The sequence below is a fragment of the Chlorocebus sabaeus genome, chromosome 18, assembly GCF_047675955.1.
Source record: "Chlorocebus sabaeus isolate Y175 chromosome 18, mChlSab1.0.hap1, whole genome shotgun sequence".
Taxonomy (NCBI): Eukaryota; Metazoa; Chordata; class Mammalia; order Primates; family Cercopithecidae; genus Chlorocebus; species Chlorocebus sabaeus.
Window position 1 is genome coordinate 33,510,830 of NC_132921.1, and position 16,962 is coordinate 33,527,791.

The 16,962-nt window shown below is 42.3% G+C and overlaps 1 protein-coding gene across 6 annotated transcripts in view; it reads left to right on the forward strand.

Moving 5' to 3' along the window:
• Nucleotides 1-5,766: 5,766 nt before the first annotated feature.
• DYM (dymeclin) overlaps nucleotides 5,767-16,962 on the forward strand; it is a 398,885-nt gene continuing 387,689 nt past the window's right edge. For 4 of the 6 annotated variants that reach the window (XM_007974061.3, XM_007974066.3, XM_007974065.3 and 1 more), the window contains exon 1: nucleotides 5,767-6,108. The gene's annotated coding sequence lies outside the window, so the exon portion shown is untranslated. The remainder of the gene's footprint in view (nucleotides 6,109-16,962) is intronic. The other 2 variants (XM_007974064.3, XM_073006325.1) reach the window with 2 other exon arrangements.

Sequence of the window (16,962 nt, forward strand, 5' to 3'; positions counted from 1 at the left end):
TAGGTGTTAAAAAAAATAAAAGACCTCTGGACTGTAAAAAAAAAAAAAAAATTAGCCAGGCTTGGTGGCACACGCCTGTAGTCTCAGCTACTCAGAAGGCTGAGACAGGAGAATCACTTGAACCCGGGAGGTGGAGGCTGCAGTGAACTGAGGTTGCCCCACACACTCCAGCCTGGGCGACAGAGCTAGACTCCATCTCAAAAAAAAAAAAAAAAAAGTTTACTAAGTTATATTCTTTCATGGCAATTTAACCTGATTTTTCACTTGTGTAATGCCTGCCTCCTCCACCAGACCTTAAGCTTCATGAGGTCAGGATCAGGTCTGCAGCACAGTGCACACAGAGTTCCTAAATAAATGTTGAACAAATTAATGAATGATTCAAATGGACACTCTTAATCAGAAGCATCAGTCCTCATTGTGTAGATTGGCAGTATCTTGCTGAAAGTCCTCTGAGTAGTGAGGAGGATGAGGAGGTTACACAGGACTACCATTTCTGACACTCAAATGTCTCCAGTATGTCACTGGATATTTCACTGCTTCAGTGGCTTTTCTGTGTAACTCAACCTATTTCTGGAGTACAGTTGATTTTTATAATAGTCTAACCAAAATGAACTGGGAAGGTTAGACATCTGCAAAAATAATAATAATAATAATAATAATAATAGAATTGCATGCCTTTCAAAGTGAAGTATAATCTTTTTGTGGGCCGGGCATGGTGGCTCACACTTGTAATCCCAGCACTTTGGGAGGCTGAGGTGAGTGGATTGCTTGGGCCCAGGAGTTTGAGAACAACCTTTGCAACACAGTGAGACCTAGTCTCTACAAATAATAAGGAAATTAGCTGGGCATGGTGGCACATCCCTGTGGTCTCAGCTACTTAGGAGATTGAGGTGGGAGGATTGCTTGAGCCCGGGTGGTTGAGGCTGCCATGAGCTGTGAGTAAATCACTGCACTCCAGCCTGAATACAGAGCAAGACCCTGTCTCAAAAAAATTTTTTTGGGGTGCATTTTCTGTTTTGTTGTTACTTTCTATGGAGCATGAATAATTGTACAGTCCCATATTGAATATGTGTTGGAAACACAGGCAGCCATTTGGAAGTTTTTTGTTTGTTTGAGATGGAGTTTTGCTCTTGTTGCCCAGGCTGGAGTGCAGTGGTGCGATCTCGGCTCACCGAAACTTCCGCCTCCTGGGTTCAAGTGATTCTCCTGCCTCAGCCTCCTGAGTAGCAGGGATTACAGGCATGCGCCACCACGCCCTGCTAATTTTGTATTTTTAGTTGAGACAGGGTTTCTCCACGTTGGTCAGGCTGGTCTCAAACAGAAGTTTTCTTTTTAATCACACTTTTTAAATATTTACTTATTTATAGAGATGGAGTCTCACTATGTTGCCCCGGCTGATCTCGAAATCCCAGTCTCAAGAGATCCTCCTATCTCGTCCTCCCAAAGCACTGGGATTGCAGGCATGAGCCACCATGCCCAGTCTAGTTTTGCTTGTTTATTTATTTATTTTTTAATTTTTGAGTGTATTTATTTTCTTTTGCTGCTATATTACCAGAAACTTAGTGGCTTAAAATAACATACATTTCTTATCTGTTCTGCAGATCCAAAGTCAGATACAGTCTCATTGGGTTAAAATAATGGCATAGGTAAGGGTGTGTTCCCTCCTGGGAGCTTTGGAGGACAACCTGTTTCCCTATCTTTCCCAGTTGGTAGAGGCCGCTGTCCATATTCCTAGCCTCTTCCCATTTTCAAAGCCAGTAATGCCTTGTCCTCACATTGGTCACTCTGGTCTTCTTCCATAGCCACCTCTCCCTATGATTCTTCTTCTGCCTCCCTCTTGTACTTTTCATTATTGTGAATATGTGGGGTGCACTCTGATAATCCTGGATACTCTCCTTATGTTGATTAACAATCTTAATGCCATCTGCAGCCTTAATTTCTCTTTGTCAAGTAACCTAACATATTCACAGGTTCTGGGGATTAGGATGTGGATATCTTTTGGGGGATATGAAATTATTCTGTCCAGGCTGGGCGCAGTGGCTCACACCTGTAATCCCAGCACTTTGGGAGGCTGAGGCGGGTGGATCACCTGAGGTCAGGAGTTCAAGACCAGCCTGGCCAACATGGTGAAACTCTGTCTCTACTAAAAATACAAAAATTAGCTGGGTGTGGTGGCCTCCACCTTTAGTCCCAGCTACTCAGGAGGCTGAGGCAGGAGAACTGCTTGAACCTGGAAGGTGGAGGTTGTAGTGAGCTGAGATTATGCCACTGCACTCCAGCCGTGGCAACAAGAGTGAAACTCCGTCTGAAATTAAAAAAAAAAATTATTCTGCCGGGCGCGGTGGTTCGTGCCTGTAATCCCAGCACTTTGGGAGGCCGAGGCGGGCGGATCACCTGAGGTCGGAAGTTCCAGACTAGCCTGACCAACAGTGAGAAACCCCGTCTCCACTAAAAATAGAAACCTAGCCGGGTGTGGTGGCGCATGCCTGTAATCCCAACTACTGGGGGAGGCTGAGGCAGGAGAATCGCTTGAACCCGGGAGGCGGAAGTTGCGGTGAGCCAAGATCCAGTCATTGCCTGGGCAAAAAGAGTGACGTTCTGTCTCAAAGAAAAAAAAAAAAAAAATTATTCTGTCCACCAGGTGGAATAATGTAATATTTAATAATAAGAACAGTCGCAAGGTGTAGAGAGTTACTGTATATCCATCACCCAGCTTTCCTTAATGTTAACACTTTATATAACCATAGCACATTTGTCAAAACTAGGCAATCAGCATTGGTACAATACTTTTAACTAAACTCTGAACCTCATTGAAGTTTCATCAGGCTTTCCACTATTGCCTTTTTCAATTCCAGGATGCAGTCCAGGATATCCTATTGGATTTAGTGGAAGGATTTCATAGCTTTTCTATTGCTGTTCCTGCACTAACTAGACACTGAAGTTGCTGTCGAGTCAATCAAAGTTATCATAAGACCTTTTTTTTTTGGTTTGCTTTTGAGATGGAGTCTCACTCTGTTGCCCAGGCTGGAGTGCAGTGGGGCAATCTTGGCTCACTGCAACCTCTGCCTTCCAGGTTCAAGCAATTCTCCTGCCTCAACCTCCTGAGTAGTTGGGACTGCAGGCCTGCACCACCACGCCCGGCTAATTTTTTTTTTTTTTTTTTTTTTTGTATTTTTAGTACAGATGGGGTTTCACCATGTTGGCCAGGCGAGTCTTGAACTCCAGAACTCAGGTGATCTGCCCACCTCGGCCTCCCAAAGTGCTGGGATCATAGGCGTGAGCCACCACACCCGGCCATCATTCTTCTGCAGGCAGTTTTGAAAGTTGGTGTCCAAGGATAATAATTTGCACATTACATGTACAAAAAAGTTGCATAAGGATTGCTACTCTAACTCATGCTTCCTATGTAGTAAAAAATATTCCTAATCTTATCCTCTGATTTATGACATTTGCCTAGCAACATTATAACATCTGTCTAGGAACACAGGCAAGACTGTTTATTTCAAGTCATCCAAAAATGACCAAAGGGAGAGGATGTAAAATTTCACTAATAGGATCCCCTTAAAATAAAATATTTTGCTTCTTGGTCTATAAAGCCATTTCTGAGGAGATGCTCATAACTGTTGCTGAGTCAGTTTGGGGAAAGTAGACTGTGTGCCAGGCAATATTAAAAACTATTTTGAGTTTGTTTTCTATGCCTGAGTCTCTTTTTTCATTTTTTATTTTTTTGAGACAAGAGTCTGGCTCTGTCGCCCAGGCTGGAGTGCAGGGGCACGATCTCGGCTCATGGCAAACTCCACCACCTGGGTTCAAGTGATTCTCCTGCATCAGCCTCCTGAGTAGTTGGGGCTACAGGCGCATGCCACCACACCTGGCTAATTTTTGTATTTTGAGTAGAGACGGGGTTTTACCATGATGGGCAGGCTGGTCTGAAACTCCTGCCCTCAGGTGATCTGCCTGCTTCGGCCTCCCAAAGTGTTGGGATCATAGGCATGAGTTACCACGCCCAGCCCCGAGTCACTTTTTGCAGTAATTTTAAAATAAAATTGTACATGTACTTCATATTCCTTGTAGAAAAATTAGAAAACATAAGGAAAAACTAATTTTAATCACACATGATCTTATTCCCAAAGTTGCAATATTGTTAATGTTATTTGTCTTTTTTCTACTAGCACATATACATAGGTATTATAAATATTATAGTAAACATTATGTTACATGTTATGTTAATACATCACTTAATATATTAGTATATTATATATTATAAATATTATATTTTAAGTGGCAAAAACCACAATTAGTTTTGCACCAACCTAATATAATTCACTTATGAAAATTTGATACTATATATGTTTCCGCTCAATGTATCATGAAAATGTTTTCAAATAAATATGCATTCATAGCATTCTTTACAAAGGCTGCATAGTAGTGTCATGGCTTTTTAGTTAGGTAGTTTGGGTTTTTTTTTTTTTTTTGAGACAGTGTCTTGTTCTGTTGCCCAGGCTAGAGTGCAATGGCGAGATCATGGCTCACTGCAGCCTCAACCTTCCCGGCTCAAGCGATTTTCCCATGTCAGCCTCCTGAGTAGCTGGGACCGAGGGTGTGCCCACCACTTCCAGCTAATTTTTGTATTTTTTGTAGAGACAGTGTATCGCTATGTTGCTCAGGCTGGTCCTTCCGAACTCCTGGACTCAGGTGATCCTCCCACCTCCGCCTCCCAAAGTGTTGGCATTATAGGCATGAGCCACAGAGCCCAGTCTACTTTGGGTTTTAATATGTTTTCCTGTCATAATTCTGCAAGCTCAGTGAATTTACTGGCAGTCTATGCTAGAAAAGAATATCTAGTATTTGTATAGTACTTTACAGAGTATACTGGCACATATTGACTATGTAATGGGAATAACGGTGCTATCTGTTCCATAGGGTCATTTTGCGAAATGACAAATAGAAAACATGGCATGGCATGGCAAATAGAAAACAATCCATAATGTGAATTGTTATTACTACAGTAATGTCAACATTCCTGTAAGGGCAGAATCATCATCATGTATATATTTTAGATAAGGAAACTGGCTGGGAGAGGTGAAGTAATTGATCTAAGACATCAATGTGGAAACCTCAGCTCATTTGACTTCAAATTCCATAGTTTTGGCATTGCCTCATATTGCTAGTCTTTTCTATGGGACCTGTCCTTTCCCACAACATTGCAGGCAGGGCTAGCCTTGCCAGCTGCCTCCATCAAGTTATTTTCCTGTTTCTCAACTCTCCAGAATCCCACACGAAATTGCTTGACTTTGGGATGGTTATTCAGCTGCAATTAACAGGGGCCTTAATAAAGTTAAGCCGCCGAAACAAGCGGTGTAGCATGAGAGAGGACTCTAGCACCTGGCAGGTGAGGTTTTTGCACTTCTCTCTGTCTCTTTTTTTTTTTTTTTTTTTGATAAGAGTCGAGCTCTGTCGCAAGGCTGGAGTGCAGTGGCGCGATCTCGACTCACTGCAACCTCTGCCTCTAGGGTTCAGACGATTCTCCTGCCTAGCCAGCTAATTTTTGTATTTTTAGTAGAGACGGGGTTTCACCATGTTGGCCGGGATGGTCTCGATCTCCTGACCTCATGATCCGTCCACCTCGGCCTCCCAAAGTGCAGGGATTACAGGCGTCAGCCACCGCGCCCGGCCATTTTTGTGCTTCTCGATTTCGCCACGTGGCCTTGGTAGCCCAGGAGGCTCTAGGAGGGCGGAGGCACGAGTAACACCCAAAGGACTACAGTTTCCAGAAGTCCGCGCGCTCCGCGTGCCACGTGACCGCCTGGCTGGCGCGCGCGCCTGGGGGTTCGGTCCCTAGCCGCGTTCTCGGTCGCTTCCCTCTTCCCTCGCCGCCTCCCGGCCTCCACACCGACGCGGCCCGGGCTGGAGCCAAGCCGGGGCCGAGCTGCAGGCCAAGCCGGAGCCGGATCCTTACCCGCAGGACGTGGAAACATGGAGGCCTGAGCCGGCGTGCGCCACCTGAGGCTGCGGCGGCGACCGCGACTTCTCCTGACCCCTCTGCCACCGGCCCGTCAGTCCGTAGGTCCGTGGAGCTGGAGCGTATCCCCCCGCCGGCTGAGACAGGTGGGCTGTGGCGCCGCCCCCCTCAGCTCGGCCCGGCCTGAAAGCCCGGCTGCTCCCGGCCTCCTGTCAGAGCGGGTCAGGGGCCACCCTCCCCTCCCCGGCCAGCGCCCGGAGGCGAGGGGCAGCGCAGCGGGGCGGCGGCGAAGGGACCCTCCCTTCCCTGCCCGCGGGCGCCTGGGCCACCCCGGGAGGGCTGTGGTGATAGCGGACGGACCTCTGTCCGAGTCTGCTGTTGGGAGTTGGGGGGATACCGAAGGCCAAGTCGGTGCTTCCGGAGATGGGGCGGTGTTGGTCTGACAAATGGGCGTGTGATGGGCAGGGTGAGCAATAGTTGTGGGTTTTTCTTTCTTGTTTTTACATTCATAGTTTATTGAGATGTAATTAACATGTCAGAAAATTAACCCTTTAAAAGTACAACTCTGGCTTTTAGTATATTCAGAGTTGAGCAGCCATCACCACCGTTAATTCCAGAGCATTTTTATCACCCCCAACAAAGAAGCTCGTACCCATTAGTAGTCTCTCCTCCTCCCTCTCTCCCCTACACTATTATCTACTTTCAGTCTCCGTGAATTTGCCTGAGTAATTGTGTTTTGACTGAAAAGTGAAAGGGTGGGTGTTTGTGAACTGGGGGCAATAGTGGGGTTTGAGGGTATTGGTGTGGTAAAGCTGATTCGATAAAGCTGTTCTCTGCTGAACAGGGGCAGAGAAGTGGTGGGATGATTGTAATTGGCCAGCAAAGCGGGTACCCAGGATAGACTGATTAGGGGGCACAGATGGAGTGAGATCGTTGAAAGAAGAGAGGGGAAGTTGGAGAGAGGGGTGTGTAGAGCAAGGGCGATGTGCTGAAAGATGAAAACTTGGAGGGTGGAGGCGGTGGAGAGGAATGTACCGTCCACCAGAGGAACTCAGGTGCTTAGGCTGATGAGTTGAGGGCTCAAGAGAAGAATAAGGTGGAAGGGAAGAGAATCTATAGGAATGGGTGAATGGTTGCTGCAGAGGATGAAATTTATGAATATATGGATTTCTGGAGTGATTATCCTGCTTTGAAGTTTTATTTTAGATAATCCTCTCAGCAATTCAGAGATAGACCGGACGAGTATGAATATTCCCATTCTGTAAATGAAGAACTAGTCTTTAGAGGTTAGGCGTCTGGCTTAAGCTCATAAACTGAGTACATAGGGCAAAATGAGTTGGAATAATTGATGAAACAATCAGTCACAAGTGGATTAAATGGCCGAGAACTGAGTTGGGGCAATGTTAATAGGAAGGAGATTCAGCTATTAAGAAGTCTGTGTTGTTACAACATATAGTTCAAGGAGTTTTTATGTTTTTGCACTTTTTAACCATAGAAAAGTTCACACAGTGAAATAATAAAGGGTACTCCCATGTACCCATTACCCAGCTTCAACAATTAACTCATGCCAATTTAGTTTCATCTGTGTACCTATCCATTCCTATCCCTACTCACAGTTATTTTAAAGCATATCATAGGCATTCAGTTTCATCTGTAAATATTTCAATATATATCTGTAGAAGATTGAATTGCTTTTTTTTGTTGTTGGTGGGAGGCAGAGTCTCGCTCTGTTGTTCAGGCTGGAGTACAGTGGCGTGATCCCGGCTCACTGCAACCTCTGCCTCCTGGGTTCAAGCAATTCTCCTGCCTCAGCCTCCCGAGTAGCTGGGATTACAGGCACGTGCTACCATGTCCGGCTAATTTTTTGTATTTTTAGTAGAGACAGGGGTCTCATCACGTTGCCCAGGCTGGTCATGAACTCCTGAGTTCAGGCATTCTGCCCATCCCGAAGTGCTGGGATCACAGGGGGTAGCCATAGCACCTGGCCTGCGCTCTCTTTTTAATAGGCCCACAATACCATTATCACACATAAAAATTTATAGTAAGTTTTTAATATCTAGAAAGATTTACTGTACTTTAAAAAAAGCGTGGTAATCCATTTGATACAAGGAGGATGAACAGTGCAAATGCTTTTATGTTTGACTCTGAAAAATGTGGCATAATTATCTCCTGATTTTTCCATTAGATCCTGCCATCCTGATTGTTCCATTTTTTTTTTTTTTTTATTAATATGGCTTATTTTTCTACAAAAAGTTTGAAGAATTGTCACTTTGGCTGGCTTTTTAATGAATGGAGGGCAGGAGAGAAATAGAAGTGAAATCTGTTACAACATGTACAAATGGCTCTTTCTTATATTGCTCCGAATATTTGGGCAATTTGGTTATGCTTTTCTTTTCTAGATAATTTCTTATATTGTTAGAAGTTATTTAATGTTATGTATCAGTTTTCTATGATTGCTGTAACATAACATGTTACCACAAATTTAGTGGCTTAAAACAATGCATTTATTATTATAGTTCTGTAGGTTAGAAGTCAAAATGGGTCTCACTGACTGTCAACAAGGCTGTGGTCTTTTCTGGAGGTTTCTAGGGGGATATCTATGCCTCTTCCAGCTTCTAGAGGCTGCCACTTTCCTTGGCTTGTGGCGCACTTCCTCTATCTTCAAAGCCACCAGTGTTGCGTCTCTCTGATCATACTTCCATCCTCAAGTCTGACCACACGTGGGAAAGGTTCTCTGCTTTTAAGGACCCATGTAATTAGATCAGACCCACTTGGCTAATTCAGAATAATCCCCCTTGAGGTTCTTAATTTAATCACGCTTGCAAAGTCCCTTTTCCCAGCAACATAATCACGGCTTCCATGGTTAGTATGTGGACATCTTTGGAGGCTGTTATTCTGCCTACCACAATGTGTTTTGGAATATTTTGCTGAGACTTAAGAAAGTAGGTGATTTCTTTTGCTGCTGTACATGCAATGAGAGGGCCGTCTTTCACTTAGGATTGTAGATAATGGGAATGGTTAGATCTAGAGAAGACTGTTTCCTTTGAGTGGAATATGGGAAATACCTGTGACACTTGTAGTATAGGCTTTGGTAAAATGAGACCTTTAAAAATGATTAAGTATAAAAGCAAATACAGCTCCATGTAAAGTTTTCCTATATTTCGTTTTGGTCTCTTTTTCATATTCATGTCTTAAAAACATAATATATATGTGTGATCAGAGGGCTAACCTGATACTTGACACAGGACACGCTGGGGGCAATGATGGTTCCCATGCCCAGGGTGAGAAGGCAGGGACTCTCTGTCCTAGTGGGAGATAAAGGCACCCCCATTTCAGCAGCAAAGGAAGACTTCTAATGAAAGTGAGAGAACATCTTCAGGCAGAATGAACTACTGTGAGATCTGGACTTGAAGCAGCCCCTTGTCAAGTTCTTCTGTGACTCAGCTGGGCATGGTAGAGTGCTGTGGGCCTAACAGAGCAGAGTGATAAGACGGCCATTGCTGCTTTTCCTTTCTCCGTACAGAGAGAAGACTAATCTTAGAGATGCAAAGGATTTCCGGAAGTCCTCCGGTTTGGGATCCTGTTTCCTGGTGGGTTTCAGTTTCCTACTTAGCTGTCAAAGTCTTGACTGTCTCTAGGTGTGAAGATTCTGGCTTTCTGGTGGTGGTGCATCATTTATGAGGAAATGTGATGGGACTTATTAAATATCTGCTCTTGCCTTTAAGCATTTTTTTTTTCTAGTAAGGTTTTTAGCAGAGCTTAATGCTTTGAACTTTGCTTGTAAACAGTTTGTAAGTTATCCTCACATTACTTGATTCTAGACAAAATGAACTAGTGGGGCTGGGAACAACTTTACATATAGGTCTTATTTAGTAAAAGTTTTTTTTTTTTTCATTTCTTTAAGAAAGTTTGATTAGTGATTTTTGATATCTTCTCTGATTTTTATCACATTCTTTAAAAATGCAGACAACAAAAGTGGCTGAAACTTTCCAATAAGGACATTGGAATACTTATTTTTAAAAAGCTTATCTTTTCTTTTATTGCTCAGTCTTTTGGGCATTTGAAACCTTTTGTCCATCATATGATCGATGATAAATTTCTTTGTTAGGTTGAGTCAGTCACTGAATCTTGACAATTCTTCCTTCAAAATATGTCATGCAACCCTCCATCCAGAATACTTTGAAAGCCCTACCTGTATCAGTTAGGATTAGGTTTGGCTACGAATAACAGAGACCTGAAAAATAATAGCTTAAACATGTGACTAGTTTGTTTCTTTTGTAAAAGAAGTCCAGAGGTGGACAATTGAGCTGGACAGCAGAGCTGGTTTGGCAGCTCTGCTGTCATCAGGAATCCAGCCACCTTGCAGTTTCTTACACTGTTAACCTTAAAGTATGGCCCTTGATTTCTGGGTCCAAGATGGCTGCTGGAGTTCGAGCTAAAATTTCCATGTTCCAAACAGCAGGATGGAGGAAGGGATAAAGAAGTGACTGTCCACTCTTAGAGACTTAAATGTATTTTAGTTGAACAGGAATATGCCTAGTCAAAAAATTGGAGTTCTGTTCCTAAAAGGAAGGGAGGACTGGAGATTGGGTAGGGAATTAGCATTTTTTGCTATTCTTTTTTCTTTTTTCTTTTTTTTTGGAGACACTCTGACCCTGTTGCTGGAGTGCAATGGTGGGATCTTGGCTCACTGCAACCTCTGCCTCCCAGGTTCAAGTGATTCTTCTGCCTCAGCCTCCTGAATAGTTGGGATTACAGGCATGCGCCACCATGCCTGGCTAATTTTTGTATTGTTTTTATTAGAGTTGAGGTTTCACCATTTTGCCCAGACTGGTCTTGAACTTCTGACCTCAGGTGATCCACTCACCTTGGCCTCCCAAAGTGCCGGGATTATAGACAGGAGCCACTGTGCCTGGCTTCTGCTCTTCTTTATAATTAGTTTCTCTGTCTGGACCCAGACTAACCTACATACTTTTTGAAACTCTAGGTTTGAATCCTAGTTCTGTCATTTATTTGCTTTGGCATGTTACTCAACTTTTTTGAGCTTCAGTTTTCTCATCTGTAAAATGGGACTAATATATACTTTATATGTTTTTTAGAGAATAAAATGAAAATACCTCTATGTATCTAGCAATATATACACTATAACTATTAGTTGTTTTTCATTCTCTTCCTTTAGGTTTCTCGACTTGGATATCTGAATGAATGGTGTAAAAAGATGAGAATTGGAGATGGACAAGGGGAAGGATATATATTAAGTTCAGTATTGAGCATGTGGAGTTTGAGGTGCCTGTGGGACACCAGATGGCAATAGATGTTAGGCAATTAAATAGGCCTGGCACTCAAAAGACAGTTCTGACTAGACATAGATATTTTGGATTGTCAGTGTATAGGGGTAGAGTTCATCAGTCTGGAAGTCTTAGGGAGGATGTATGCAATTGTACGGTTACTATGTGCAAAGTAAGAAGGCATGCCCTTTAAAAGTGAGTCTTTGTGTAAAGCGTCAAGCCTCAGCTTACTTTCTGGCCTCTTCTTTATTTATTATTTTTATTTTTATTTTTTTGTGGGTTAAGGAGTGGAAAGTTTAATAGAAGAAAGGAGAGAGGAGAGCAGCTCTTTGAGAAAGAGAGAGACCTCCGAAAAAGAGGGGAGGCCATGGACCACAGCAGATTTTATATGGAGAAGGTGGTGTCTGATTCACATAGGGCTCACAGATTGGTTCAATCATGTATGTTGTCTACAGAGTGTGTGGGGACGGCTGGTTGCCTCTACCTAATCGTATGCAATGGGCTTGCTAGTTGATTGGCGCCATCCTATCTGCTCCTTACAGTACATATGGCTGGCAGAGAAGAGACGATGGAGCCGCCATTTTGAAAATGTCTAGTCCTTAGTTCCTGCAGGCATTCTCCTGTGCAAGCTCCCAGTTTACAGGCTGCTCTTTGTTAGAAAATGATTTGGGGCTGCTTTTCATTAAAAAGAAAAGTCTTACTGAGGACTCCCATGCCTTTGCTATCTGCCTAAGTAATTCATTGTTAACTTCTGTATCATCATTCCCTGCTCTGGAGTGGCAACCCTAACTGCTGTTAAGTAATTCCTTGTTAACTCCTGTGTCATCATTCCCCACTCTGGAGTGACCCTAACTGCTGTTAGTGGGTGTTGGGTGATGACTCTTTGTGGCTACTTCCTGCCGAAAAGGGGCGCCACGTGGGGAACAGCAGCTAGGGCTCCTCCTGGGGTCAATCTAAGGGTCCCTGGAAGAAAGGCATGTCCGTGTGTGGTTCTGTCGGCAGCACCGTTTGGAGTTTGATTCTGTGGCTATTCTGATGGGTTGTAACACTGGTTTGCCTCCACCAGATGTTGCTGAAATGTTAATATAAAAGTAACATTCCTTTTAGGATAAGTGGCATTGGATTTGGGTGGCTGTAGTAATTTTAGTGTTAACCTTGGCTAGATCTTTCCTACAGTTATCAATCCCTTCATGACTTCCACAGAAAATCTCTTTCCTTTATAACCTTCTTTGCATAGCCAGGGTGTGACATATTACCAAACCCAATAAGAAGTTCTAGCAAACTCGGTGATGGTAAAACTTTCATGCTTCCTTTTTGTTGGTAATTATCCCTGCTATAAGGATAATAATTAAGCAAAATACTACAACAATGGAAGCTCTCTGTCCAGTATTTCAGTTAGAAGGTGCTACCATGTATAATCCTACTGCAAATAGAGTGAATATAGCAGTTCCCACAAGTATGGTATAGTAGATACTTTCCATCTGAAATTTTACTTGCCAGGGTATCCAGATTTTTATGTTACCCATCCCTTTTTGTTTCTTCCAAGCTTCAGGAGATCGCCACTTGATTCACAGGAATAAGCAGGGTTAGTCTAAAATGTAGGCACACAGCTTAAAAACAATTAGTGTGACTAGGATTTAATGACAAAGGTATGATAAGCTTTGGAGCCTATTTTCTCTCTCTAGTCCTCATTTTTGGTAAAAACAAATTATGATAGGACCGTGTTGTTTGTAGAATAAACTTTAGTCTTATATTTGGCCGGGTTATTTGCATAAAGTTCAGCAAGAGTAATTATTTCTACATAGTCCTTTTGGATTGGCTTTGATAGAACTCTGTTCCACAAGAAATCTCAGATAAGACTTCTTAAAGCTGAGCCCAGCCATGGGTTTGTATCCTCAAATACCTGTGAGTTGGCTGATCCTTTTCTCTTAAGGTCCCAAGATAAACTTGGAACTCCTGGACCTGTTAGAAAGTGACATTCTTCACAGACCAAAGGTTAGGAACCCTGTGCAGGGACTGTGTAGACAAGGTATGAGGCCAGTTCTTCCCATGGAACTTTTTCAGCTCTGCAAGTGGAGATTGACTCCTTAAAGGGAAGCATACACTTCCAGTCAAAGCCTTGATAAAATAATAACCAGTTTTTCCAGTTGTGTCCTGTTGAAAAAGAAAAATGGATTCTTATTTCACTGATGCAAACAACTATATTGCCATAAGTTAAGAGTTCTCACAGATTAGAGGAACCAAGCAGAGAGAAACAAACATGCTCCAAGTTTTGTTCACAGGAGTATACCTTACTGTATTATTAAAGACTGTAAATAGTTCAAAATGAGTTTCCTTGACCCTGAAAAGCAAACCAAGGATCAGCAATATTCTAAGCAAAAGTCAAAAAGATTGCTTTAGCTTTCTGAGTGCAGTCCATTTAGTCAGCTCTTGTTTCGCTTGATATTTGTGAACATTTCAGTTCTTAATGAGTCCTGTACATTCTTTCTCTCTTCCAATGTTACAATCTTCAAAGCTGTTAAAAACCTGCATTTGAGAACACCGGTTAAAAGTCCTTAATATAGCTTGATTATAAACCATCTTTTGAGAAGGAACAAAGCAAGACAACAATTGTCTGTGAATGACAAAATTTCCAGGTTACAATTAAAAACATGACTGAAAAGTTTAGTTAACCTTAATTATGATTGATAGCATATATTTAGACATTAGAATTTTAGAAATCCCATACAATTTTGGAACATATATTAGTATTCACCAAAATATAACTTAAAGAAGATTGGACATCATTTTGGCAATTCTCATGTGACTAAACACGTCAGATAATCCTGTTTACCTCTTTGGATGTTTCAGGGACCCTCTGAACAATCCAGAAAGCCAGGCATCGGGAAAGACAATTTTGAAGCTTGAAGCTTGATTTTGGGATGCCTGTTAAATGTTAGAGGTTTAAAACACTTGATATTATGAAATAGAATTCCAAATTGCCATTATTTATTTTGCCAAAATGATGACACAAAAGGCAAAAATCTTTCATTAGCCTTTACTATTACATGAAAATCCTGTTTAAAGCCAAAATTTACCCTTGTATTAGTTTATTAAAGTTGTAAACAACCTTTTGATAAAACTTCATAGGAAATTCCATCTAATCTTAACCAATAACCATGGGGTGAAGTCTTTACAAACCCTTTACAACCCCTTTTGCTAAAGGGCAGATTAGTGTCTTAAGAGAGCCTTACTGTGCTTTTCTTTCAATGCTCAATTTAGGAAAGGACGATATAATACCTTTTTGAATTTAGTTAATGTTTACACATTTTTGCAAGATTAATTTTTGTCTTTCTATAACTTGTTAAACCTTTAGCTCTGTCTTATTAAATTTAAGATAATTCCTTATCCCTGGGCAAAATTTATATTTCCATGCTTTCTTATAATCTTTTATTAAAAAACACATTTCACTGTTTTTATAAGCCTTGCAGATAAAACCGTTTAGAGATCTCAAATACATGTTGCACTGTTAACTCTCAGCAACTTTTACTTTTGGTGAAAAACCTGGTTAGTAAGTAATTTTAATTATGTACTAGGTGTGGAGTCTAGGACCCAGATGAAGTTTGGCTTATGGGGTCCTGGGCCTGCATCCTAACCTGAGGTACCCTTTCTGTTGACAGAACTGTACAGAAAGACACACAAGCACACCAGATTGGCTACAGCATAAGACCAACCTCACAAATTCTTTTTTATTAATTAAAACTTTACAGAGAATAAACAGTGATCCTTATTGTCCTTTTTACCGGTTTGCACAGGAAGAGATAAGCCAAATTGTTATTGGCTTATGTTATATTGTTGACTGGTTAAAAAAACCTTTTATCCTTTTGCCAACATGTTGGGCTTCTGGGTTCCCTTCCTATTAGCTCAATTCTAAGTCAAGCATTTTAAGGTTTTGGGAAATTAATTTTTCCTACTTTGGAGGAACATTATAAAAGAAGAGATAGGAACCATTGTACACTGTGAAAGAAGGAAAAACACCATAGAAAAGTCTGGGGATTCCAGTTAGGGTTGTCAAGAGGTACTGCCTCTCTTCTTATTGGGAATTGTGTTTCCCTTATTTCTTTGCCTTCCCTATTTTCCCTTTTCGTTTTAGGCCTACTATAGGAAACATTGCTCATCTTTGAATTTCTCTGCTGCCTGCTTTTCAGCTGTAGTTAGGGTTTGGCTTAGAAGCAACATAACATCTCTTCATGAGAGGTCAAACACCTGAGTTAAATTTTGGAAGGCTTCTATATACCTAGCAGGGTATTTAGAAAATTGGCCTAAGTCTCCTTTATTTGCCTAAGGTGTTGCAAAGAGAAGGGAACTTGAACGCTAGTGACATCACCTCCATTGGGCATTTCCTGTAGAGGTAAGAGTGAAAGTGGGGAGTGGGAAATTTTGGAGATGGTGGAGGTGGAAGAGCTGGTGGTATGGTTGGAGATGGCCCTGAATAAGGGGGACTTGGAGGGCTGGGACACCCAATAACTGCCTCAGATGATTTCCCCAGAAGTTGCTTCTCTAATTTTGGGGAATTATTATCTTTGGGCCTGCTCAATGTGATTGCTAAAAGGGCTGGGTTGATTCTGTAACGCTTACAAAAGTCTAGTAAAAAGGCCATGCATGCCCTTGTGCAAAAGAAAATGAGCTGCTTTTTCTTTAAAGTTTCAGGGTCAAAGGAGTCCTTGTGCTTCAGAATGCACTCCAGGGGAGTGCAGGATGAAGATGGTACCCACTTAGAGAAGTGACAATAAGGTGGCCCTTTAGTCTCCTTCCTTTGGGTGTAACCCATGGTAGAGAGGAAGACAGTGGGGGCATACCCCCTGCTTTTTTCTCTCCATGTTTCCTGGGTCCCAGGCACGTTGTTGAACGTGCTGCCCATGGTTGCCAGTGTGACCCCCAGCCATGGAATCAGAGGAACTAAGTCATTGGGTCTAGTCAAGCTCACCCAAGTGGCTCTAGTCCTCTGCCTGTTATTTCCCTTCAACTTCGTAGACTTGTGTGACTTGCCTGGCTTCCCAAAAAATGGATCTCAAGAAAAACTACACAATAGTTGGGCAAGGCCCCTTTAATGGAGGGGGTGTGCTAGATTGAACTCTGTATCCTGCTATTATGGCCTGTGCTGAAGCATTTACCCTTAGAGAATGGTTCCAGTTAACTTCCAAACTTAAAACTCCCTTACTAATTAAGTACTACTCTAATTGTAGGCAGAATAGGTGCCTTAAAAAAAACGTGGGAATCGTATGGCCGTTTTCCTGCTGATGAGACAGTATTGAGACTAAAATTTGGCTTTGGAGGATATTTTACCCCTAGTTGTTGAAGGCAGAAGTTTCCCAATTACAGAAGCAGCATAAAGCCTGGTTTCTAGTAGAGAGGCAGAAAAAGGAAAGAGAATTGGGAGGCTAGGATATTTCAGTGAAGGACTGACAATATGCTTCATGGAGAGGATTCCTATTTCACTAGGTGGCACTGTTGACCTTGAAACACCACATACTCTCTAGACCAAGGGCAGAGAGAGACCTGGAAAATGCCATGTGCTCTCCAGACCAAGGGCAGAGAGAGAGAGAGGTGCTCACTGTTGGGGGGTCAGGGAGCCCTGTTCTTAGAAAATCACAAAGATGCTTCCCCTTAAACTATATCCCCAGTTACTACGGCATTCCCTGATCTTGCCAAACAAGATTACTTCCCTGAACC